Source organism: Lagopus leucura, unplaced genomic scaffold (assembly GCF_019238085.1).
Source record: "Lagopus leucura isolate 7727_CA_CO unplaced genomic scaffold, USGS_WTPT01 Super-Scaffold_100001, whole genome shotgun sequence".
NCBI lineage: Eukaryota > Metazoa > Chordata > Aves > Galliformes > Phasianidae > Lagopus > Lagopus leucura.
In genome coordinates, this window is record NW_024962262.1 from 56,750,266 (window position 1) to 56,776,779 (window position 26,514).

A 26,514-nucleotide genomic window follows, 5' to 3' on the forward strand; every position below is an offset into this window, starting at 1 on the left:
GAGAAATGTGAAAACCGAAGCTATGCCATTTCAGTACTTGCTGCTAGGTCCAAAGCTAACACTGTGCTAAGCCAGGGTTTTAATGTGTGAAAACAAACACAAATGTAGAGCTATGCTGTCCAGCCAAGAATTCAGTACTCTTGTTTTTTCATGAAGAAGCATGGGAAACTGAAGCACACTGCCACCAGGCACAGCATGAAGCAAGATAAAGACAAACGAACAGTACTGGGCTTCTTCTCTACATAATTTGCCTGGGGAAAGCACCTAAAGCAAATTAGAATGCTAAGAGGTGTTTAGAGGGATACAAACATAAAACAAATTTTAGTTAAAAAGAAGAAGAAACCAATACTTTGAAACTTGACTATTTCCTCTGTAGTGAAAATTGTGTTTGCTTAGATTCCATCTCTCCTGTTGATAGAGTAAAAGCTTTTCTGAAAGATACAAGGTGCACTTGTGTACCCTCTCACCATTCAAACCACTAAATGCTTCTCTTTCTAAAGCTGCAGGACTCAGAATTGAATCATCAGCCATAGCTGTAAGCCAACACATTACATGTCAGTATAAGCAGAGCCTGGTGTCCCCAAACCTCTATCCTTTCCATTCAGTCTGCTGGAAACTTTCCAAGATAATTGAGGCAACAAAAATGCGATCGTGGTGCTCGTATCCCTGCTTGCATCATGTTTGGATAAAATAAAAGAAATTGCGAAATTGAGAGCAGACATTAAATATTATTAATAAATATAGACCACACCTGGGAATCAAGTGTAATATCATTTGAGAAATTTCACAGCACTAACTTTTCATTTCATCTATTTTGAGTTCTTACAAGAAAAGAAAAATAATCTTGTCACTGTCTTAATTTCTTCTATGTTAATGCTATTTTCAGTCAAGCCCAAAAGCCTGGCACGAGTACTAAGGGGCTATGAGATAGACTAGCAATGGGTATGTTGTGAATTCCCTTTTTATTAATCAGTGTGAATGTGTTGTACAAGATGAAATAAACAAAGAGACAGGTGTGGGCGAAACTGCAGGGTGCAGATCACTGATGCTGGAAGGGGGATTCACTCTTCCCACATTCCTCCCCTCTCTTGTGCCAGTGGAAGCACTTCTCTGACTGCAGGGTGGTGAGCTAACCCCTTCTTTTCATAGGGTAAGCTTTCATCTGCTTTGCTCCATGAGGAAACAAGTCTCTTAGGGATGGGCACAGGGGAGGGAGGAGGAAAACTGCTAGTTTCAGCACTGATACTTTTGGACCAGGTCAGCCAAGCTGCAAAACTGCTCATTTCAGCAAAGGCCTTCCCCCTGTGAGCATCCTCTCTTCTTGGGTCTACCAGGGATGTGTTACAGGCAGAATCTGTAAACATTTCTCAGTTTCAAGTGTCCTCATAAAGTCAGTGACTGTTGTTTGGTTAAAGAACTGCATTCTATGCTTGTTCAGAAAACTGTGCTGAGAACCGAGGGAAAAGTATCTTTTTCACCTCTTTCATGACTACTTCCTTCTGTGCAACACACTAATCTGACTCAAAAATGATACAATGATTTAATTGCCTGTAAAACACTTCATACACTGACTATAAAAAAATAAAAAAAATCATACCCTTCTTGTGTTTCCTGGATTATATGGCCCAAGTCTTAGCCTCATAAACAGAGAGGGACATATGGTATTGGGAACAGTACAGTTCCCAGTGACTCAAGCAGCGAGGATATGTGTGGGAGAACAACTATGTAAGGGTTTGCCACTAACACTGCTTGCTTGGGTCCTGCTTCTCAGACATAAATGTAGTTCTGCATGTCCCATACTGACACATACAGTACCTGGTGTGCAAAGCCATTCCCGTTGCGTGAGGAAACAGAAAACTTTGCTGAGACATAAGATTCATACCACATGTAAAGCTTGAATTTTTTGCAATATCTATAATAAACTAGTTTTACAAATGAATTCCCAGGATGCTTTGCAGGCTGCAAATATCAAATAATATTGTCTAGAGTGGTTTGGAAGATTTCAGAAAAGGAAAAACAGTTCCAAGGGGTTTAAGAATGGCTATTGTACACAAGAAGCCTGACAAGTATATGTGGGTAGGAAGGAAAATAACCCCGTTCATGATGCAAAATCATGGTCAGTGAGATCAGGATGATAGCTAGGATGCAAGAAGAGGGTGATGTTGCAAAGAAGATAGTGAGACAGCAGGAGCTGCAGTCAATATAAATCTTGCTATAGAGTACAGTGTTTCTAGTAACAGTTTGGTGTGCAGGTCTTTGAAGGCTCCCTTAAAATACCCTCTTGCTCTTTTTCCAACAAAAACCTAACACAACAGGGAAGTAATACCTTCATCTTCCTATACTGATCACCATTTCCTCATTTGCTTTTTTACATATCCACCTCCATCCACGTCCATCTTCTGCACAGTTTCTGCTTAGTGGGACCTGGAAAAGCCTTTTGTAAACTCTCTGGTTGGAGCCACGTGTAACAGAAACCACAGATGATGTTGCTGGGCACTGCATCCTTTAAATTTGTAACAAGCAGAAATATGAAAACTAACATCAAGTAACATTTGACCTGGTCTGTTTCCATTGTTTCTTGATTGATGAGTTGCAAGGAGTGTTGCCTCAGCTCTTCTCATTCTGTACAATTTTCTCAGGCTATGGTAGAGAAGTGCCCCAAATGCATCTGAAAAGTGTAGAGGGCAGTCTGCAAGTGTAGTCATTTATTAGCATTTATTCAGGATTTACTGAGTACACTCTTTAGATTTCTCTCGTGATAATCAAATAATGAGGGCAGACAGAAATAAGAAGGTGGGAAGGCACTTCAGGGAAAGAGTTCCAGCTGTTAGCCCTGCTTTCCCAGTCCCAGCCTGTAGAGTCCATTTCTTCCTTGACCCTATTTCCAGCAGCCCTGGCTTCTGCCTCTGGAGCTCAGCCAATGACAATATTTTGGTCCTTTGTGAACAGACAAGACATGAAGATATGACATTCCATAAAGAGAATGCCACCAGTTACGGAATGTGAAATCTAAGTTTCTCCTCCTTAGATACATTGGCATCAATGCCTGCACAATGTTTGGAGTTGATGCACCTGGAGCCCTGTACCCCTGTGTGATGCTATTCTGAACTGCTGATGTGTTGGTGGGGAGAGAAGTGGAGGGGGACAATCCAGGATAGGCAAGAGCTTTAAAGTTAGCTAAATCTAACTTTAAAGTTAGATTTGGACATTACAGTGCTGGATCAGCTCCCATTTTCATGTCTGCAGTCTGCTTGAGGAAAGCACCGAAACTAAGCAGTATCAGACAGTCTGTTCTCTGGGCTGGGTTTATAACTGGAAATGACTGTAAACCTGACATGGTTTGCTATACTTTCAGAAGCATTTCTGTCTTCTTGTTAGTTATTTAAATGCCCATTTTTGGGGTTAATCACTCCTCCCTGAAAACAAAGCAGCTTTACCAGTTCTTGGCATCTGAGCGGCATCCCTTCCTCTACTGTGATGGGTGATCTACACTACTTTGCAGCCAGCAAAAATCAAAAGCCTGAGACAAAGCAATGACAGCAGTCTCCCAGGCTAACCCTGCCCATGAACTCACAGCTGGCCACTGGCTCGCCTATAGAATGGGAGGAGTGATGGGGTTTTCTCCCAGAGGGTGGCCTGATGCCTGGAGTGTCTCAGAGGATGTTTCTCTTGAAGAAACATGGAGTAGGTCTGGGAAGAGGGTGATGGCTGTCCCCAGGGAGCTCAGTGAGACTTGCAGGGCAGTGCTGGGTGGGCACTGGTCTTGGTTGGCATCGCCTCTTCTGGGGAGTGAACAGCCAGCACTGCTGAGCAGACATGCTCAACTCTGCAAGTGCATCCCAACGTGTCTGCCATCATTGGTATGGTCCTATGCCGAGGACCTATTGCTAAGTACCATCAGAAGAAGTGTTTACTTGTTGCTTATATGAGGGCTGCTCCAAAAACAATGCCTTCTATTTTATTATGTTGGCCCATGATGTCAGAGACAGATGTTGGTGGTATGGCAGTAGAGTTTGAACCTTCCCACCAATCTTCCACTATATTTTGTTGCCATGTGACAGATGGCAGCAGAAACACAGTCTGACAGAATGGTGTCTGACATGGGAGTGTAGATGAAGCAAAGATGTGTCATTGAATTCCTCCATGCAGAAGAAATGCACCCAGTGACATTCATCGATGCTTGCTGAATGTTTCTGAAGATCAAACAGTAGATGTGAGCACAGTGAGGGGTGGGTGGTGTGTTTCAGCAGTGGCGACAGCAACAGTGGGTAATCTCCACTGGTGCAGATTGTTACAAGTGCTGCATGAAGGCTCTTGTTTATTGCTGTTGAAAGTGCATAGCTAATAGTGGTGTCTATGCTGAAAAAGAGTGTTTTGCAGCTGAGAATTTGCTCTATTAAACAGTGCTATTTTACTGTTTTGTCTGCTCTAGTTTCCATAGAAATAAATAGGAGGCATTACTTTTGGAGCGACCTATATACACAAAAAACCTTACCCATGCTATAGTTCCTGCAAATTCATCCTCAGCATTTTCCTTCTCCTTTCCCCTGGAGAAACTGTTCACCCAGTGCAAGAGATGTCTCCTCATTCCCTCTGTTCTGCAGAAATAGAACAAAAACAAAAGCACGATCTAAACACGAGTCTCCTGTGTACAGCTCTAACAAGCAGTGCTCCTTCTCAGTGCTGCTTGTCTCTCTCGGAGAAGTGCTGTCTCTGAGCATTTGCTGTGAATGCTTTAGAGCAAAATAGGAAATACCTGAGCTTCAGTCTTATAATAGTTGTGTTTGAATCAAAGCAGACGATTCATAGCCAGGGTCAGGTTCACAAGAAAGGGCGAGGTTGCTAGAAAATCATAATGATAAAGCTTCCTGTTTTTAACGATATATTTCAACAACGATTATTGCTGCCTCAGAGAAGGAAAAGGATGCTTGTGAGCTGAAAAGTACCTTGCTATTTCTCCCTGCACTTTTGTGCCAAGAAGTTGCACAAACAAGTGATTTGTGTTGGAAATGAAACAAGGCTTCCTTCTGGAGTTTTCAGCTACAGCAAAATTACTACATGTTGCAAAATTAAGGCAGTGCTGATTTCTGCTGTTATGCAAACTTTAGGCTTTCTCCTTGGCAACGAGTGCCATTAAAAGCTAGACATGCTCGATGTCTTATGACTTTATTTTCTTTATATACACAATGATTAAACAAAAGACAGCTGTTAATTTCAGGGAAAAAAAAAAAGAGAAACAACACCCATGTAATGGATCTTTTGTGCTGCACCAAAATAACTCTCCTCCTCAGGCAGCCACAATTTAGCATAAGAGTTGTCTGCCCTTGGTACCACTTCCTATAACAAGATATTCTTATTTTCTAAATATGTAGAAGAGTAGTCTGTATGCTCATGTTACAGACATAAATTAAAAGCTCACTTACATTCTTCTTAAATGACAACTGACTGAAGGCATCATGTGCTTTCCATCTTCTGAGATAAGTACCCACTGTTAGCTTTTCACCAATGCCACAAAGTGCTTTTGCACTACGGATGACAGATTTTATTCTTGTTACCATTTGCCTGTCAATCATCTTGAGTCAGTGGGTCAGAAGGGTCTGAATCCCCTCCTTACCACCAGGGCTCACCTTAGTCACACTGGGAGATGTGAGGCAGGAGAAGGTGAAGGCCTGTGTGATTTCCTGTTTATCCAGCTCAGAAACCATCTCACTTTGCTCCAGATTGGAAGAGAGAGCGAGAATGAGCTAGCACACAGCGGAGGATTGATGATCTTTAAGGTCTTTTCCAACCTGAGAAATTCTATGATTCTATAATTCTATGATTCTATAGTCAGCTCTCCTTCCACCTTGCCACGAGCCATCCCTGTGGCAAACATGTGGTTTGTTTCAGCACACTGAGGAGCACCTGAGATGAGCTGTCAAGCAAATCCTAGGCTTGTCCTCACTGGGGAATTGGTCTGCACTGCCTGCTTGAATTGGAAGGGTAGCCATAAAACTAAGCGGACAGCTGTTCTTGGAATAACACTTGTTTTAATTCACTCTGTCTTGGTTCTGACCAAGGCAATGTCTCGACACAAGCTTTTAAATGCTGGCATGGGAAAAGGATCCTGCCTGGAAATATTAGGTACTCAATGAAGAAAGTTTTTCTTCTGTGTGTTGAGTTGCTGCTGAGGAGAGCAATGCAGTAGCACAGAATTCAGATAGCTAGAAAATACTGAGTCAGCCTCCTTGGTTTAATCATTTCACCGGCTCTTCATCAAAGTCTTCATGGATTTTGAGAGAGGTAAAATTTTGTATGCCAAGTGTTATAGAAGATTTAGTGATCTCTCTGTTTCAACAGTGCTATAGAAGGTGATACTGTTCTTTGTTGGGTTCCTCTTGTACGTCTTTGTTCTCAGAGACTGAAGTTAAATTCAGTCATCTTGAATCTCATCTTTTTCAGTCTTTGTTGTACAAGTAAGTAGGTAATTTGATACAAAGGATGTACAAAGAAAGTAAATTGCATAGATCTTATGCTTTAAAAAATGGAGGTACTTATGAAATGAAGTTTATGAGGTGATAAACTTCAGCAGTAAAACACAGATTCAGTTTCTCTCAAGGTCTTCCCAATGTTTGGTGATATGCAAATTTAGGGTCTTAACTTATCTTCTGAAAAGGGAACAGTGTGTTTCAGCTCACTAATACTAATACACTAATAATTATTTCTTTGAAACCATCAGCAAAATTTGTAATTGCTGCCCAGTTGTAAAGGCTCACATAGACCGTAACTCCAATTCCAGCAGGCCTAGTGCAAGTGTGAAGAATGTAAGAGGAGCAGAAGAAACTTTTGTGATTGGATTTTGGAACACTGGAGGCTGGATGGGGCTCTGAGAACACTGACTGAGCTGTAAGTGTCCCTGTTCATTTCGGGAGATTTGGATTAGGTGACCTTGAAGAGACTCTTCCAACTCAGTCCATTCTATGATTCTATAAAGGCTATTGCACACCTATGCTATTTCATCATCTCGTATTTAACCTGATAGCCTGAAGGAACCTACAGGTTGCACACAAATTCTGAGATGTGAGAATAGCTGACGATTAGCATTCAAAAAACATGGCTTTTTGTATTGTTAGTTTTTGTTTGTTTGTTTGTTTATTCTGGTTTTATCTGGGCTACACTTAAGGGATTTTCCTTAAAAAGCACTGGCTTGTTTTTCAAGTACATAGAGTGTACTATTTAAGTTTACAATGTGGTTGTCCTTCTGAATAATGGCTACTTCTGCAAAATAGTAAAACTCCATTGATGAAGTAGAGAACAAGTGGAGAGATTTCTCAGTTGTTATGAAGAATGTGTTATGCATAAAGTGTAGCCTAGGTTTAACAACCAGAGCATGGTCAAACTGTAGCCAGTTGGAAAATACCTCAAACTTCTAAATGGAAGTCAAATGACCACCTAGCTAGCCCAGCTATTTCTGGTGATCTAAGCAAAACAAAATGACTTTGGATTTTTTAATAGCAGTCCTCAAGGCAAAATAAAGAAGGAAGAAAGATGCTTGAGGAGTTCTTCACCAGGACTCCTGATGAACTGTTTCTTTGTGGGTAATATGGAAACTAGACTTATTTCAAAGTGAAGAAATAAAAAAGAACAGAACTGAATCACTGTGCTAAATGAATTCTGAAGTCCCAAAAGGGAACTGCTTTCATCTGCCACAGATTACAAGCTTAGTTTAGCAAGGGGAAGTTTACTTCAGAGGCCAGTAAGTAAAAGATTCATCCAAATCATTTGCTAGTGGGAATTAGGGAGGGAAACACTTTAAACTCCTGTCATTGACACCGGCTGCAAGCCCTCCCAAGAAGGCCTTTAGCAAATTTTCTTGTTCCAGGCAGCATTGCCACTGCACAAATCCTAATCTTTGTACTATGAATTAACAGATTTTCTGTTCTGGATTAAGCCAAGATTGCTTGTTTGACATATGGCAAACAGAACATCACTTGTAGTGATGCCCAGCAATAGCTTCTCATTCAGTGTTCATGCAAATCCTAAAGCTGCTAGAGCTGCATAATTATTTACTTCACAAGGAATTAGTGGCAATGGGCAATGGTATTCAAGCAATGACAACTTGGGTTTTCTACTCAGTGTTGATTTTGTTATGGATATTTGTCCTTTAAAAATATATCACGTGCAGAATATTTTGCAGAAAAAGCAAAACCCCACCGCATATCAGATTCTGAACTGATGTGCAAGGAGCACTTTGATTTCTCTTTTGCTTTTATCAGCCTTTGGGAATTGTTCTGTTTCACAGAGGCAAAGTTGAGCAACTGTTGCAGGGTATTCATACCCAGCAATCAACCTGTTTTTAAAATGCAAGCAAACATACTTCTCCCTCAGTGTCTGAATTCCAGATATCCAGCTGGGTGCTGCTGATAATGAAAAGGGACTGACAGCTATGTCCCAGCTGTCCCGGTGCAGAGCCGCCTTCTCTGCTTCATAAATAGAAAATCAGCCCTGAGGCTTGCTGGTATCCCAAAGGGGAGCAGGATGATCTGGCATTAAAGGTGATGTCCGGCCTGGGTGAAAGTAAATAGTGAGTGGTAAAGTAAAGGATCTTGCACTTTTAAAGCTGAAAAAAAAGCAATCAGCCTTTTAATATTCAGTGAAGCATAGAGCAATCAGTCAGCTTCACATGCAGTGCATCTCCTTTCATTTCACAACCTAGCTCAGTACACTCCTCTAAACCAAAATATTTACGTTAAGGCCGGATGCACAACAGAGCATGATGCAAGGATTATTTCTGTGATTTGGGAGCAACACCTCTTTGGCAGTACCAAGATTGGGCAGCAATACGTATTCCCTGGTGTCACTATGAACATGTCCAAATGTGGCTCTTTGTTCCATCAGCTGCTCTGTGTGTGACAGGGGCTGTTTCGGAAACAGCAGTTCCTTGTTTATGCTGCTCTGAGGATGAGTGAATGTATCCTTACTTAGCAAAATATCCTCACATTGCAAGTCCAGCCTTCCTGCTTTGAAGAGTTAATGTTGCTATGGCCTTTTCAAAAGCACTATCAATTTTGTGAAAGCATTCTTTTCCCCTCCCTCTGGTGTCTGTGAGTAGTACGTGCCAGCTGTAATGTCCCTCAGTGCATTACAATTACAATTGTATGGAAAAAAGCCACAATTGCTTATGTATGCTCCTGCCTGCTTTTCTTGCTGTCAGCTGACTGCTGTTCTTTGAACACATGGTGCAAACCCGTAGCCTTCCCTGCACGCAGCCATCCTTAGAAGGGAAGGAGATTGTAATGGGGGCTGCAGTATTCCTCCTCAAACATACATGCAGCCTGTTTGCTGTGACTGATTTTCTACATTAATTACTTCTGATTTTTTAAGCTTCAGAAAAGGTGATTTTCTGTTTCCTTTTTCTACTCTGTGATACCAGTGGAGGAATTTTTGCAGTGACTGATTGCCTCTATTTCCTAATAATTACATGCTAATTACATTTTGCCAATGAATTTGCTAATAATTATCACAGTGATATCTAAGAGAACACTTCCTCTCCGTAAGGAGCATGTAAAGATATCTATAGTAACTGTGGAGTAACATCTGGTAAATAAAACTTCATGAAATGCCAGGACAAAATTTGAGTGACTCTCAATGGTCTGCATGTGACTTTTCAGGAGCTGACACACATGAAATTGGAAAAAATAGTTTGTAAAAGTAAATTTTCCATCCCTAATTCCAGAAATGTTATCTCTCCTTGACAAAGGAAAAGACACTGTTTCCGCTGTAGAGTTCACTGCTAAAGGTATTTTAACATTGTTCTGTTTTGGTACCTGCAATTGGCACATCCAGCTGAACTAAAGCCAACCAGTCCCATGCCATGGTATGCTCTGGAGGAGGCAGGTGATGCAGTGAGATGATCCCACAGAAGAACTGTGCAGCTGACAAGATTAGGGATAACTGAGGGAATTTGCCAGCGAACTTCCATATGGCCAGCTCTACTTCCAGTGCAGATCAATGGCTGCATCATAACCTGAGATCAGTCAGTATAACCTCTGCTCCTGCAGGTAGGTAGTGCACTGCCATCTCCAGTCTGCTTGAGCTTGGAGGGAAGGAGGAGGTTGAGTGAACACTCAGAGAAGGAGAGCCACCATCCACACATCAGTTTTACCTATGTATGCACTTTCCTACATAGAAATTCTCTTTTGCAGTTTTCCCACCTTCCTCCATCACCATCATCACTGCAGACACCTGATTCCTGTGGTGCAGAGGGAAGAAATTGAATGTAGTGGCGTTGTTCCAAAAATGCTTGGGTTTCTGTAGTATTTTGTCATTACAACCCAGCTCTGTTCAGTTAGGTCAGATTGCCCCGTTTGCGCTAGCTCCACACATCTCTTTATTGTAGGCCATGTTTCTTTTCTTCTCACAAAAATAATTTTAAGCACTATGTAATCTTTGATACAGAGTACATCAACTTATCATGGATGTGCAAGACAACAGAGATCTGAATGTGTAGTGCATAAAATATCCAAAAGAATATTCTACCACTGCTGAAAAAGACATTTCAATACTTGGAGGCCAAGGTAAGCTTGCAGCTTTCATGTCATTTTCGAAACTTCACTGACCATAATCTCATTTCTCTTCCATTTCTTTCTCCTCTCTACCTGTGCAGCAGAGTTGAAGTGCTGATACTGACATGCACAGAGGAGCAGAGATTTATGCCACAACCAATTTCCCAGTTTGCAATGGCAATGTGACTGGAGGAGCACAGGCAAATGAAAGACAAAAGTACAAAGAGTAAAAAGTTCTGAGCCTTCTGTCCTGAGCCAAATTAATATATTTTTATTGAACTTAATCCTGCTTCAAGCAATTAGGTGCAGATACAATCTGAGAGAGGAAAGAAGATTCAAAATCGTATAATTATAGAATCATTACGGCTGGAAAAGACCACTAAGATCATCTAGTCCAACAGCCAACACATCACCACCATGAGAGGTCAAGAGTCCAGGTTTGTTAATATGAAACCCCACTGAGCTTCTAAGCTCTCTGCTACAGCCAGGAGCAGCATGGAGCCATTTGGACATGGGTCATTGAAATGACCTCCAAAAGGCCAAGTGAGGCACTCTGGGATCTCAGGTTGAGTGTGATGCAAGGACCAGTGTTGAAAGACTAAAAGCTGTAGGCCACTGGGAATCACCATGTGTGCCCTTGAGAGGAGTCCCTCTTCTGCCACCCCAGCTTGCTCCCTCTTATTCCCTGTGTCTAGTACTGTGACATTGCACTAAAATGCAACACATCAGCATTTCAACATGGGAAGAGGGAAGGGTATCTACAAAACTCCCCAGTCTCATAAATCCACCTGATTTATCAAAATCAAAAGTAATCCCTGGGAGACAAGGAAAAGCAAAGCTTTGAGTCTGCCCAAGGATGTTTTATGCAAACAGACTGAAGTTCACTCTGTGCATATAAAAGAAATCCATGGATGCCACAGTGTTAAACATCCGTGGTAACAGTGGGGATGAATTTGGTAAGTTGTTGTTCAAAGTTATCACTGCATATTTGTTGTCACCTACTGAAGCACAACATGATGGAGTAAGGGATAGAGTTTCTTTCATATCTGTCCAGAAGAAAAGTGACTGCTGCTAAACTCAATTCTACACAGAAGTGAAAAGAAAATTATTCCAATTAGTAACATTACCTTTATATCTAAAGAACTAGTGACCTTGTTTCCATTTTTGAAATATGATATTAAATACTTCTATGTATCACTTTGAATTTTTGCAAAAATAATTTGCATAGAAACCTTTTACTTGCTTAGGAAAGTATTCCTTTCATATACCCTCTGTTTAAGCAGCAAGGCTAATAACCTTAAAGAAAAATATTTAATGTATTTCTTGAACAGATAAAGAGCCACATAATTGCATAATGCCCAGACAAATCTTTTGTGCAAATATAATCTTCCATTTTGAATGTTATTTTCAATATAAATATTTATTTATGCAAATAGTTACAGTGTGGCTAATTCTGGAAGGACTCTTGTGAACTAAAACCTACTTGTGAAGTTGTTAATGAATAGCAAAATAAAAGTGGTTTTAGACATTGCTTCAATTAATGAGGTGTCTTATTTTCAGAAGTACTCAAGTACCATATTGCTACATTCACCAAATGCATGGAGAGGGTAATAACAATGATTAATGAGCTGCAGCAAGTGACTTATTAGAAGGAACTACATATATCATTCTTGCTGACTCTGAAGGAGTACCTGCAAATATTTATATGGGAGAGTGTGAGATCTTAAATCTGATATACAACTGAAAGAAGATTTTACCCACCAAAATGCATCACTGAATGTCTTCTGGATCACCGCACCATTAAGGGTGAATTATGACAGTGGTGCCAGTCTTGAAAAGAGGTAAAGGAATTATTAGTTTGGTACCAGTGTGGGAATAAGACTGTAGAAAAGAGACAAGCATCCAGAAGTTTAATGACAGAAAAATATTTCCTAAAGGCACAAGCTATGAAAAGCCTCAAAGTGAAGAGGAATTCATGTCTTTGGGATACTGACACTGTGCAATACCACTAGTTGGCATTAACTAGTCTGTGCTGGCAAGAGAATGGTGAATACCACCAAGTTTTGGTGATGTCTTCTAACTGTAATATTTTTTTAAGATTACAAAGCTTTAATGACATCCAAACATCAAGGTTACCTCATATAGGCATGCAGCTTCTCAATTTGACATAAAATCTCCCTGAAGAGGCTATACATTTTTTTTCTGTCTCATTTCCGTGACTCCTTACTCTTCCTTGGAATACTAAGAATCTGGGAAGTGAAATCTGAGTGAAGCCTTTATAAAGCATCTGTGGCACCACACAGTACATACAGCAAGGAGATGTCATAGAGAAGCATGGTAATTCTTTTCTGTCAGCTATTCCTTCTGCAATAATGGAGAGAAATATGAATGTACCTGGAGATGTGAGCACTCATTTACTCCTTCTTATTCTCTCCACTCTCCCTGAATTCTATATTTTTCCTACTCCCAGGTTTTCTAGATAAGAAGGAACATTCTCTCTCATTTTCCCTTGTGCAGCAAGTCATTCTGTTGCCTCAGATCTTCAGGTGGTTATGTCTTCATTCCTCTTGTTCACTTCCAGATGAGACAGAAGAGTAGGCAGGAATCTGTGGCTGACACACGGAGAAGAAAAGAAAAATGCTTTTGTTTCATGCCCATAATTTTTAAATAAGGCTCCAGCAAGACCCTTCTGCACAGGGACTGAGATTACCTCGTGCAAGACTAAGAGGGTAGGACATGGGGAATAATGAATCATAAACCACACAAGACTGTATTCATCAGACCAATTTGGGCTACTGGGAGGCCAGGGAGCATTATGGAAATGAGGCAAGCAAGTAAAATAACATCTAAAGACAAAGGAACAATGGGCTGCACTTTCCCAATCTCATCTGGGAGGCAAAACCGCACTGCAGAGGCTCCATAGCCATGGTCGCGCATCTCCCCTGCTCTGCTCTGGCCCAGCAGCTGTAGCTGCTCCACAGGAGATCTCCCCTCCAAGCAGTTGACCCGGAGAGGCAATTTCTGCATGACTGAGCCTGTAGACACTCTGCTGGGGTTCTGGCAGTCCTTTTTTGTGGCACTGTAACCCCAAATCAGTGTTGACTGCCAGGCTAAATAAGTTCTGTCTCCGCCTTGCCTGTTTACACTCTGTAGAAGTAGCAATTACCAGGGTTTTCCTTGGTCACTGTTTAACCAGCTGTACATATTTTGTATTGTAAAGTTTTCTACACATGCCATTCACTCCGCTTCTTAGCTTTTTTTTTTTTTTTTTTTTCTTTCAGAATTCCTCTGGTTTGTTTGAGCTCTGTGCGAGGGTATGTTACAAATTGCTATGCGCATAGGTTATAAATTGTGAGAGCACGGTGATGGAGAAGTGTTTCAATTCAACATTAAATGTATTGCACGATGTCATAAAAAATGTTCATGACAACTTTGTGGCTATCTTGAAACTATAAACCCCAGATGTGCTTCCCAGCTGGAAGGCAAAGGCAAAAAAGCTCTGGAAGGCCCTGGACGATCTGTAGGCTGAGACCCAGGTAACCATGATGTCGGTCCCACTCACACCCTTTGTGCTTTGTGTTTTGGGGAAAGCAGACACACAGAGATACTGCTTTCTTGCAGATCTCTCACTGGTAATAAGCAAAGGAGTGAGACTGCAGGGAACAAAAATGACCAGGGAGCCCCTCTCACTGCAGGCTCACAGCCTTGGTACATTCTGAGAGAAAGAAGGAGAGAAAATAAAGGGAATATGACAAGGGTATAGCAACATGCTTGTGGGTGGTACAGTGTCTGTGGGTGGTGTAACTTTTGATCCCAAGCTACATTTTTCTCATTAATTTGGTGTGACTGGATATTGTCAAAAAGCTTAACTTCGCGATGACTGCTAGCAGAACATTCAGGAATGGGCTGAAAAAGAAGAAAATGCTTAACTTACAGCCCAGCACTACACAGCAGTGTGTGATTCAAGCATGGTGTAAGCAACAGGCAAAATATGACATGTGATAACTAGTAAAAAATAGTAAAAATGAACCCTAGAAAAAGAGATACAAAATACAAGATGGTTACCTGACATAGCCCCAACTCATTCAGCCATGACTGGGTCGAAATATCTTAAAGTATCTGCAAGGCAGGCTTTAGTTAAAGGCAGCATATGCAATTTCAGTTGTGCTCCTACACAGCTATACACTGAGATTGTCCACAGTGTTCCCCCTTGACTTGGTGGGGATCATAAAAGCAGAAACAGGAGCTGAGTGTATCAATGCCTTGCTTCCCCTCTGGAAGTGAATACAAATTTTTGATGAATGACAGTGAAGAGGAGCTCAGGGCAACCATACCTGCTGGTATCCTTTGACACTGATAATCTGAATGACTGACTGTACAGCATTTCATTCACAGCTTCCTTGTTTTTAGCTATGCAGGTACAAAACTTCAGTCTTGTCCCATGTTCTCCTGCATCCCAAATATGTTAAGTACAGAAAACTGACTCTTGCTTAAAAAAAGATTGAGAGTTGTGGGGTGATGCTTCAGTTTTCCCTCAGCTCCTCAGGTAATTTTTTCATCTTGCTAACATCATTTTAAGTTTTTGCTATAAAATCTTGTAAGCAATCTCACTGAGATCTTCCAGGACTGGAAACTTGAATTTTGATCCATATGTGCTTTCAGTTTTGTGAGGTCAGCCTAGGTCTGCAGGGACTTTGTTCCTGTTGCTAAAAACACTAGAAAAAAAAAAGGCACAAACAGCTGCTGTAAGCAAGATCTCATCCGTGTTCCTACATAACCTAAACTAACGTAACTTGTCATAGGTTATGCTAATGACTATCCTCTTTGCTGCATAGCAGTTTATATAAAACCCTGAACTGAATATAAACCAAGTCAGATCCAATGACTGAGCAACCCAATAAATGCTAGCTTTGTGTTATTCAAGTAATTTCATGAATATTGGAACTAAATTTATTTCCTTTTGTCCCCTTGCTGATTTATGTCTAGTGACATTCAAGGTCTGATCAAACCATTGGCTTTGGGGTTTTCAGAGCTTCCTCTCATGTGGATTCACTCTGGTTTAGTAATGTCTGACTTTGCAAGATCAGAATGCAGCCTTTCTCTCTGTTACACTGTGGTTAGAGCCATTCTCCTCCAGTGTAGAGCCTTCCTCTTCTAGCCACTGATCTTTATGGATTGTACTTAGTTGCTCCCTCTATCACTCTCTTAAATTTCGTCAGAGACTGGGGTTAGACCTTAATTAAGCAGGCGAGCAGAGAGGCGGACAGAGAAATATAGTCAGACAATGTGGTTGCACAAGTTTTATTTCCTTTGGAAACCAGACAAAAGAAGAAATTGTCTCAAATTGCATTTTACAAGCCTGCCTAATTTTACTCCCTGGATATTTGAATCCTCTGTGTCCAATATGAATAAAATGCATTCAACATGATACTGATATAATGGAAAATCAAACAACTCAAGCCCAATGGCTATGATGGAAACAAACATTTTTTTATATGTTCAACTTGCCAGAGGCCTACAAACAAAGCAGGAGTAGATACATAGATGAGATTAATAATTAAACTCTATTTTGGGGGCTTTCAAGGTTTAGAGCTCCCTCTTTCCCTCCCCAACTCAGATACAGTGCATTTTCATTCTCTTCCCTCATCCAGGGACCTCTGTGCAGAGCAAGTTTCCACCAGCCAAAAGGCAGTAGGATGTGACCCTCACCAAGTCCTGGCAATGCCATACAATCAAGGCACTCCACTTCAGAGCCCACCAAACGAGAGCCACTCCTGTTCTTCTCTACCTGGATGAGGGCCATCACTGCATCTTATTGGCTTTCAGCTGTCAACCACTTTCCTCTGTTTCAGAATCCCAGAATTGAGCCAGGCTTTTTGGAATATTTGGACCAAATCCAATCCACCTCTGGAGATGTGGATACCTTGGTGCACTGTATTTTCGAATCTCACCACATGTGGACATCACATATAATGGCATATGTGCTGTATTGCAGCTTATACTGCTCTATGTTGCTACTGGAGACATTGTGCTGAAGTGTCATTCGGAATAAGTACCGTAAGTGTATCTACAGCTGTAGGAACCAAATATCAGCAGGCAATAATCCATGCTATACTAGTAAAGCTTTGTACAGTAACAGTGATAAACACAGATCAGAGGCAGACTACATGCTATTTTTATGATACATATTATTATTTTGATACCTTCTCCACTTGACAGTTAGAGGAATGATGGGATGAGTGTTGATATTTCCATAGTAGTATTATGTCACATGTTAAATCTCTGCCAACCAAACTGTGAAGTCAGGCATTACTATTTCAGATTTACTCTGACTAGTTAAAACTCATGAATTCTGTCTTGGGGATTACTTCTCTTTATCACAAATGAGTTTACTCTACCTATGCTTACCTTTTCCTACAAAAACTTTCTTTTTTTCAATTGCTATCAGCAACGGTTCCTTTACTTGATTGTCTTGCATTTTACCAGATGAACTTCTCTGACGTGAGTGTTCATGTGGAGCTAATAGAAAACACTCTTTCTCTTAAATATTTACATCTCTAAACCATATTTACTTCTACTAAATATTTTCTGTAATGTCTGAGAATTAGCTGGTCAGGTATTTGTTAGCATACTACTAGGAACATGCCCTTCAGTTGAAAAAAGAGCTTGAAGGCATACTATGTCAGATACCCTGTGCTAACAAATTCAATTCTGTTTCGCCCTCCCCTCCCCTCCTCTCTTTTTTTCAAAATCTCTTTTTGCTCTCTTAATAGCAATCTGCATTTTGTCTATGACTTTGATAGATTTTTTTTTTAATGTCACATCTCCTACTCTGTATTTTACTCCTCAGTGCTTTCATCAAAACCTGCATAGAATGTTCTAGCAGCACATTTCCCTATTAGCCTTTTTTTTTATTAGGCATTTATAATCTCAAACAAAAATCACCTCTGTATTCACCAGGGGGAAGAAATGATTTATGGGCAGATTCATTTAACAGTGGCTTCTCACAGGCAAAGTTAAAATAGTTTGTATGTGAGGGGCTGAAGCCAAAGGTGCCCTCTCCAATACTGTTGATCAGTGTTGAATCTTTGCTGGAGCTCTGATGCACAGCAGCCACCACAGCTGTTTCCAAAGATGCCGGTGACCTGGGGCCATGCTCTGCTACAAAGCATAGCTCTCTCCAAACTCATTTCCCTTTTGGTATGAAAGGAGCCCAAAAGAATTCCCAGAGAAAAGCTGAGTGGCCACAGTGATCTGCAGTGTTTATTTGAGGGCCCCTGCCAGAGCCCTGCTGATGCATCAAGCGCTAGGATATATTTAGTACCAGCCACCTCTGCAGAAGTGACTCCTATTTTGAATGGTGCAAAATATTTTCTTTGTACTTTTTTTTATCCTTTGGGGTCTATGCAATGAGAGGACCCATTTTTCTCCCTCAGGTGTCCAGTTCTGGCCCCTCTGCCATGAGCAAAGAGGCAGTGAATTACCCAGCTAACTCTTTCAGCCCCTGTGTGAGGGGTTATGGGCTGCACTACTGTGGTCCTTGAACTCTGTCATTTCGAACACTTCTTTTTTTGGCCCCATGTCTATCAAATGAAAGAAAACTCCTAAACAGACCTGGAAACTGATACATTCCAAATACAGCAACTGCTGCTTCCTCCTCCCCTGTGTGCTGTTGCTGCTTCAGTAATACTGATTTCACAGAATGCCCCAGTGAGGATAAACAGCAACACTGTGTGCCCCGAGTTCCATGTGTTTATGCTCTACTGACCATGGCTTTTCCTTCAATGTCACTGTCACGGTGACAACATTATCATGGACCAACACGCAGCTCAAAAGGAGGAAATATTTCCATTGTTTTTGCACTGATACCCCAGGCATCTTCTGCTACAGTGTAATCCACTGGTCCCAGGCAGAGCCCCAGCAATTGTGGCATCGCCATCCCCTCTCCCGCAATATACACTCTCTGTGGGTGTCAGTAAATGTCATTTATCAGCAAATTCACTTTCTGCAGTATTCCCAAGTGCTGGGCTTGGCTCATGTCTCACAGCATATTCAGCTGTTTTCTGGGCTAGAATTTGGAGATCCTCAGTCCTTTCTGACTTATGTCCCTTTGCCTGTGGTGTTTTGGGCTCTCCAGCAGCAGGGTGAGCACACTGGTCATCCTGGGAGATTGTCTGGGGAGCCAGTAGGAACCTTTGCTCTCATTGTATGCTCAGGCAAACCAGAAATCTCCAGGAGGCTTCATGTTTTGGGACAGCTCCTGGTGTCTATCTGGTCTCCTACCAGGGGCTATATGAGTCCCTCTAGTTTGCCAGCTCAACTTTCCTGCTTTCAGCCATGCACCAAAGTTTCTCCCTGCTGACTCACTAAGCATAAACTTATCACAGGTGCTGCCACTGGTGGCACAGCCTCACACACTCCTGGTGAGAACCTTTCAACAGCTATCAGTGGCTGCCAGAGTCACCAAGGCAGATGGGAAAAGAGAAGGGACTCAACTGATCCAAGTGGAAATCATCCATCAATCCATGGTGCCACACCCCCTGCAGGTATTTCTGGGATAGACAGACCTCAAGTGCCTGATTCTCTGCAAAAACTCCTGATTAACAGGTGTGGAGGGATTTGATTTGAGCCCCATTTCAAGCTTACTTTCAGGAAAAGGAGACTGTAATCTAAATTTCTGCTCACACAGTATTTTTTTTTTTTTTTCTGTTAGTCAATCAGCTAAGGAAGGCAAACAGCATTTTTGCAATGCTATCTACATTTTCTGCAGAATGTGCTGTTACCTGCCTCAGCCTGTTGTGTGTGGGAGGGACCTGCTGGTCCTGCTGTGAATAACCACCACTGTGCTTGTGGGGCTGCTTAGAGGGCTGACAAACCATGGGGAATGAGAAATACACCTCCTACCCAAAAGAGAAGGAACAATTTCCGATATAATTTACGTAGCTACCTTCAGAGTTGATCTTGCAACTGTGATCACCTTTTTTAGCAACAGCACCAGAAAGATACTTACATAAGCAGAGCATCCAGACACAAGAGTAGCCATACTTGATAGGCCATTAAATGGTGATTTTTGTTTTGTTTTGTTTTTATGGGAAAGTATATATATGTGCAGTTCATTAGAACTGGCGGGGGAGGAAATTTACATCAGAAGTCCCATAAAGAAACATAGCAGAGCTGTCCACCATGAACTTTAAGTATGATTATATTATCGAACCATCTTGTTTCATGAACATTCAATTCATTTTTTTTCCATGTAATTTATTTTCAATTTAAATGTCTTCTTAATTTCTCTCTTGGCGGTAAGCAAAAGAAAATATAATTTACAGCGTTTCTAGTAAGAAATCCTTTGTTCATTTTTCTATAGAGTTTAACATACTGGCAAGGCAATTTTAAAGCATCTTGAATACAGACAGATCTGTTTTGTTTTGTTTTTCAAAGAAAGTGTGTGTCAGCTCTACAGCCTGAGAACGCACCTTTTAGCAACAGTTCACACAGAAACATACAAAGTGTTGTCCCAGCTGAAAGGAAGGGTTCCTGCAAGGCTTTCAGAGAGACTACACAGCACAGGAACACAGCAATTGGTAAATTCCTCTTTTCAGGTAATTGGGATTTTCATAAAGAAATGATACAATTCAAAGCTTCAAAGAGGAACTATCACAGTACACCAGACATTAATTAAAATTAAATAGCAGATTATTTATTTAGAGGTTATACCTCTTTGCCATTATTCAGCACAGTGAAGTTCCATCTGAGTTAAATTAATTAACTACATTCTCTGCAGTCGCAGATACCATGCAATCATGTAATGAAAGATGCTACTACAAAGATCTTATAGCTGAAATGAGCTATGGACAAAAACGGGAAATCTAACAGAGACACAGAGTTATCAGACCCATAGAAATTATTAAATTAAGATTTGATTCTATAGCCATCCCAACCAAACTTTGACTGAAGAGCAACATTTACGAGCACAAAGACCAGAGGTCCCATGTAGATTTGATGAGAGAGAGATGTTTCACAGAATCACAGAATGGCCAAGGTTGGAAGGGACCTCGAGGATTACGAATCTCCAAGCCCCCTGCCACATGCAGGGCCATCAGCCTCCCCATTTAATACTAGACCAGGCTGCCCAGGGCCCCATCCAATCTGGCCTTGAACACCTCCAGGGATGGACAGGGCATCCACAACCTCTCTGGGCAGCCTGTTCCAGCACCTCACCACTCTCTCTGTAAAGAACTTCCCCCTCACATCCAACCTAAATCTTTCCTCCCTCAACTTAAAACCATTTCCCCTTGTCCTGCAGTTATCAACCCTTTAAAAAAGTTGATTCCCCTCCTGTTTGTAGGCTCCCTTTAGGTACTGAAAAGGAATGAGGTCACTTGAGCTCCCTCAGCCTGTCTTCGTAGGGGAGGTGCTCCAGTCCCCTGATCATCTTTGTGACCCTCTTCTGGACCCTCTGCAACAGCTTCTTGTCTTTCTTGTACTGGGGGCTCCAGACCTGGACGCAGTACTCTAGATGGGGCCTTACAAGAGCAGAGTAGAGAGGGACAATCACCTCCCTGTTGCTGCTGGCCACTCCTCTTCTAGGGGAGCTCAGTCATACTGAGTTGTGCCTTTCCTACTTTGCATGCAATGTTGATGAGGGGGAGCTTCAGTTGTGCACTTGGCAAAGCTTGGTGTCCCACTTTTCTTAAGGTCCTTCTCCCCAAGGTGATGTTGATTATTCTTGGTGTCTTTGAGGGTGCTGATTTGAGCACTCTGTCAGAGGAAGTCTGCATTCCACTCCACCAGGGCTGCCTGCTGTCTCCCAGAGCTGTTCCTGTGCCAGCATCTGCCACCAGCCATGCATGAGTGCCATCAAAGATCCTGCTGAACACTATCCTTCTGTCCACTCCAGCAGCATGACACCTTTCCAAGTGATGTGACTGTTTTTTCCAATCAGCACTGAATTGCATGCTCTCAATGATAAATTTAGTTGATGTTCCATGTCTTTTTGTTTCCTTTTTTGTTTTATTTTTGGTTGATGCTATGGAATGTTTTCTGAGTCATAAATTCATTATTCAATAATCTTCTTCTGTTCCCCATGGAACATTTTTATCTAAATCTCCATTATTCTGCATTAAGTAACAAGAGAGTTGTGTACCTGTCATAAAGCCATTGCCAGCCTGCAAAGATGTGTCTTGAGTAACAGCCAGAGTTCTAATGTTTTGGGTGGCCTTTTTGATTAAACCAAGAAGTAACAGCTTGCAGACAAAAAGCAGTCAACACTTTCTTTAAAGGAGGCAATATTCAGATACTTTGGTGAAAGATGTGTTATTCATCAAAATTATGGTTTTTAGGAAGACAGTAACTATACCTAGAACTGGTGATTCCTTCAGATAGAAAAAGCATATTATACTTTTACATGTTTTTCTAAATAATTGGAATAATTGTTAAAAATGAAGGGATTAAAATCTCGAAAACAAAACTTAGCATTTCCTTTTAGTTAGAATATTTTCTTTGTAGCAAGCAAGTAAAAATTCTTTAGAAAAAAAAAGTCACACAAGCTGAAAAATGTCTTTTAGGCAGAATGTGATTCAGCCATCAAGTTGAAGAACATACACTTCTGGTCTTAGCTGGGGCATCAGTAATGAATCTAGCCTTAAGAAGCACCTCTGGACATCTTGGCTAAGTCCTGACATCATTCAAGTGCTGCTGGTATCACAGTATAAGAAGATGCATCCAATACAGACTGATCTCTATCTGACAATGTAAAAATCCTTCACAAAGACATGCAGTAGTTGGTAAAACTGTAGGAAGCTGCCACTTATTCCAGCCCAAGCCTCAGAAAAAGACTGAAGCACTTGTCTTTGGCAGTCATGAGTGCACCTGTCTTGCCGTTGTTTTTTCTTTCATGTGTTCTTCACTCCTTTTTAACAGATGTGATTTTATTGATTTGATGTCTCACAGAGATCTCAGAGGAGCTTGGTTGCAGCTGGAACTGGAACTGAACAGAAAAAAAAAAAACTTCAACAACAAAAATTGGACAAGGTGGGAGAAAGAATGAAAGCTGCTCCCCAGGCATGATAATTCATGCAATTGCCAATTATGGAGACTTGACATCCTTATTGCAGCAGCTGGTGCTGACTGCTGTAGGAAATTGTGAGACAGCTGATGTATTTCACTCTGACAATTTTCTCCAACCTAAGGAGCTCAGAGTCCTGGTACAAGGACCTTCCACTTTGACCGCCAAGCTTTCCCCTGTGCTGGCAACACTGATGACTCCCCAGTCACAAAAAGACAAGCCAAAGCTTGATGTTATCTGAATTTCACAAAATTTCTACTTTTCCCCTGCTTTGAGCAGGCTGTAAAGAAAGGGAAAGATGTTGTTACTAGTTCTGGAATGAGTCCTTCAGTCCAGAAGAGTAGGATGGATCTAGCTAGTGAAAGAAACATCATAGAAACAAAATCCACAGAAGATCCACAGGGAAAAGAACTCCTGAAGTGAAACACCAACTGATCTTGGTAGTATGTTGCAATCCAGACTTGATAAATATTGCACTGCTGTAGGGCACAGACAAGGTTCAAATCCTTCACTTTCTCTTACTTACACATGGGTGTGAACCAAAATCTGCCACATCCTCAAGTGCTCTGTCTGTAACTAATACATGCATCTTTTCCAGTTTCTCCTTCTGAACTTATTCTCTTCTGAGTAAAAAAAAAAAAAAAACAAAACAACACAAAACACAACAGCATTTTGAGAAAGAAGAAATGATGCTCCAGCCTTAGAAGCTGAAATCTTACAGCAGTTGGGCTGTTGTTTATACAGCTCTTGCTTGTGCATCAGGGAAAGGAAGTCTTAGTAGAGGTGTGCTGTGTCTCTGGCCATCTAACCATGTGCTGTTGACAGTCTCAGGTGGGTATGTCCGAATCCGTTTTGTTTCACAAGGAACTCCTGGGCTTGGTAATTGCCCCAAATCTTGTCAGACTGGATGTGAGTTTCTGTGCCAGCATAACAGTATCTTCTGATGAAAGCATATGCAATTGGTGGAGGTGAGAATGGAAAGCTCCAGGTGTGTTTTGTGTGTATTTGATTATGTGAGAATTGTATGTGGTTGTTTTTATTAAAAACAAACACAACAAAACAAACCAACCAACTAGACAAACAATGAAAATATCCAGATAAAACATGCTTAGCATATCTCACGAAGACTAAATTTCCAGGGATTTCAACTGGATTTTCCTAATTAATTTAACTGAAAGCAGTACTGACTCACAAGTCCTTCATACTTATTCTGCCATTCTTGTACCTTGTATATTTCTTAAAATCAAAGCTACTTATTCCTACTGTTGAAAGAAAGGAATGGAAGGCCTCGGTTAGACTGGCCATTGCATTAAGAGTTCAAATAGCTTCAACTTTATTAACAAGTCAGTCACTCATTGTAGTTCTGTTAAGTTGGCTTCCCCTGCTTTTTGATTTATTTGGAGGGACCAAGGTGAAATGTGATTTTGAGGTTTAGATTTCCAGGATTCCCCTCTTCTAAAAACATAAAACACATGAAAAAAACAGTCTCACAGAGAGTCTTGACACATACCACTAATCTCACAAGCCATAGTTTTCCAAAGTTTCCAAATACTGCATTAGTGACCTGGAACTGCTGTTTGGCAACCTGGTTCTTCCTGGAGCACTCGCACCTTCTCCTGTGAGAGGCTGATTTCTTGCTTGGGTTGGTTTTGGAACACAGAGAGAACTGAGACTGGCCACCACACCATTTCTCATTTCTTTTTTCAGAGAATTTCCTACTTTTGAAATTGTTGAGAGATGAGAAGGCCTAGCTAGGGGCAAAGTTTAGAAGTATATACTATATATACATATATATGTATATATATACATATAAAATGAGGTTTTCTGTAAAATTGTCTCAGTTTTAAGCAGCGGACGTTTGCAGTAAGCTTGCCGCAAGCAGTGTACAGGAACCCGAGAACTAACGTGTACAGGAATGATTGTAACCTGACGAACCTGATATAATAAACCACCACATTCTTGTGGTATTGCAAAATATCTAAATCGTTTTTAGAACCTATTTTAATTATACTCTTTTTTTTTTTTTTTTTTTCCTGGTGAAACATCGCTGAGTCATTATTCTTAATGTAAACTATCTTGGCAGTCAAAATATCTACGTTTAAAATTCAACAGTTCCAACATATTTCGGAGAATGCTGGAGACAAGAATGAGGAAACATGGGAAATATCACCATCAGCACTCAACTGATCTCACTGCCTCCTTGCTTGTCAAGACATTGCTGATTGAAAAGCTGTTTTGCTTCCTGCCCTCAGAACCAGAGCCCAACAGCTTGGCAGCACATTGGCAGGGTCTAGCAAAGAGCAGCCTGAGGAAGCACCTGGTACAGCCATGGACATTAAACATGCTCAGGATCCTCTTGGGGTCTTGTTGAAGAGTTCCTGCAGCACTGGTGTTCCCTCCAGCCTGGTAGGATGCAGTAACATCTCTGACAAGTGTGGCCAGGTGCTGCAGCTCCCATGTAGCCTGCAGGAAGACATCAGCCATTCTGCACACTGTCTCACCTTGGCTTTGAAGAACAACTTAGAGATTTTTATTCCAATGGTTGCTTTCTCTTTGCTGACAAAAATCAACATACTTTTCAGTTTTTTAGCATTTTTTCCCTTCTTTTATCCTTTCTTTTCTTTTTCTCCAATTGGTATTAATTATGATTTTATGTTTACCATATCTGAATGCATTTGGAATTGCTTTACGTGTTTTACAAATAGCTGCTTGACTGCCTGTAATGTATGGACTTTGTGGCTTCACTTTACTGTGGTGAAAACTAAAGGAAGGAAAAAAAAAAAAGAACCAAAGACTACACAGAAGGAGCTTTGGTTTCCAAATCATTCTTGCAACTGGGCAGGAAGTCCCTCTCCGTGATCATGCCGCAGGCTGTTAAGCAGAGAGGTTGCACAAGTCATTTAGAAATTAGAAAAGAGCATCATGTGTTTCCTGTGCAGATCTGAAACTGGAGAGGTCCTTAGCGACCCCGAGCTCCTGCCCTGAGCTGCTGCATGGGCCCAGTGAACTGCAGCCTGCCCATGCTGCTGCTTCTCAACACAAACGTACATTTGGGGTACCTGCTGGTTGTTCCTTCTGGAAAGGGCCTGATGTGCTGTGTCTGACCTTCAGAATTGCAGGTTTGCTTGTACAAAACCTTTAGACTTCTAAGACAAAATAAAAAGCAATATTGTTATGATTTTTTTTTTCCTTTTTGGGGTTTATTGTTTTTCAGCTTCAGTTTCAGTATCTGTCATGGTGGAAGCAAAGACATCTCTGCACTGTGTACAAGCTCATGAATCACTAGGGCTGCTTGGGAGGTACATGATGAATGATCCACATTATATACAGGCAAGAGGAGATTAATAAACCCATGCATAGTTTATTGGCTGTTCATCTCACAAGTTCACTGCTTAGGAGTCAAAGGACCTGAGATTTGGATGTAAAACTACTTTTCAAAAGCCATTGACACGAGGCCAAATTTTCAAGTGTTCTGCACTTTAACAGAAAAAGAGTTTCAAATATTAAAAAATATATATATATCTCACTTTTTCATCAAAGTGTGTTTTTTATTTTTTTCCTTCAGAAAGAACTGCGGCTTTTCATAATTTTCTTATGTTTCTCAGAAATTCCTGAAGTCCAAATTATTCTGCAACAAAAAGCCTTAATTGCTGTTCAAGTAAAAATTTCAATAGCAATAAATACATGCCTTTGCTAAATCATACCTAACAAGTCTTTAAAAATGTTATATGCTCTTCAGATCTTTTTCCTTGCTTTTCTTACCCTGACAAAGGTAGCTCTCACATTTTAAATAGGAAGAAAGAGGGAAAGGGGGAGAGGGGGGAAGAAAGGGAGAAAGGGAGAAAGAGAATACGGGAGGAAGGAAGAAAGGAAGAAAGGAAGAAAGGAAGAAAGGAAGAAAGGAAG

General features: G+C 41.0%; 2 long non-coding RNA genes across 3 annotated transcripts; one reads left to right on the forward strand and one right to left on the reverse strand.

The window, feature by feature from the left end:
* Nucleotides 1-2,701: 2,701 nt before the first annotated feature.
* Nucleotides 2,702-4,840, reverse strand: LOC122178261. Of its 2 annotated transcripts, XR_006178263.1 has the most exons (3): nucleotides 4,757-4,840; nucleotides 4,496-4,598; nucleotides 2,702-2,937 (listed from the first exon to the last, which is right to left on the reverse strand). It is a non-coding gene; the product is annotated as an uncharacterized LOC122178261 (long non-coding RNA). The 2 variants fall into 2 exon arrangements; XR_006178262.1 differs by lacking the exon at nucleotides 4,757-4,840 and having other exon boundaries at nucleotides 4,496-4,694.
* Nucleotides 4,841-10,470: 5,630 nt separating this feature from the next.
* Nucleotides 10,471-17,132, forward strand: LOC122178262. Its single transcript, XR_006178264.1, has 4 exons — nucleotides 10,471-10,556; nucleotides 13,826-14,080; nucleotides 14,955-15,090; nucleotides 16,397-17,132. It is a non-coding gene; the product is annotated as an uncharacterized LOC122178262 (long non-coding RNA).
* The last annotated feature ends 9,382 nt before the right edge of the window (nucleotides 17,133-26,514 follow it).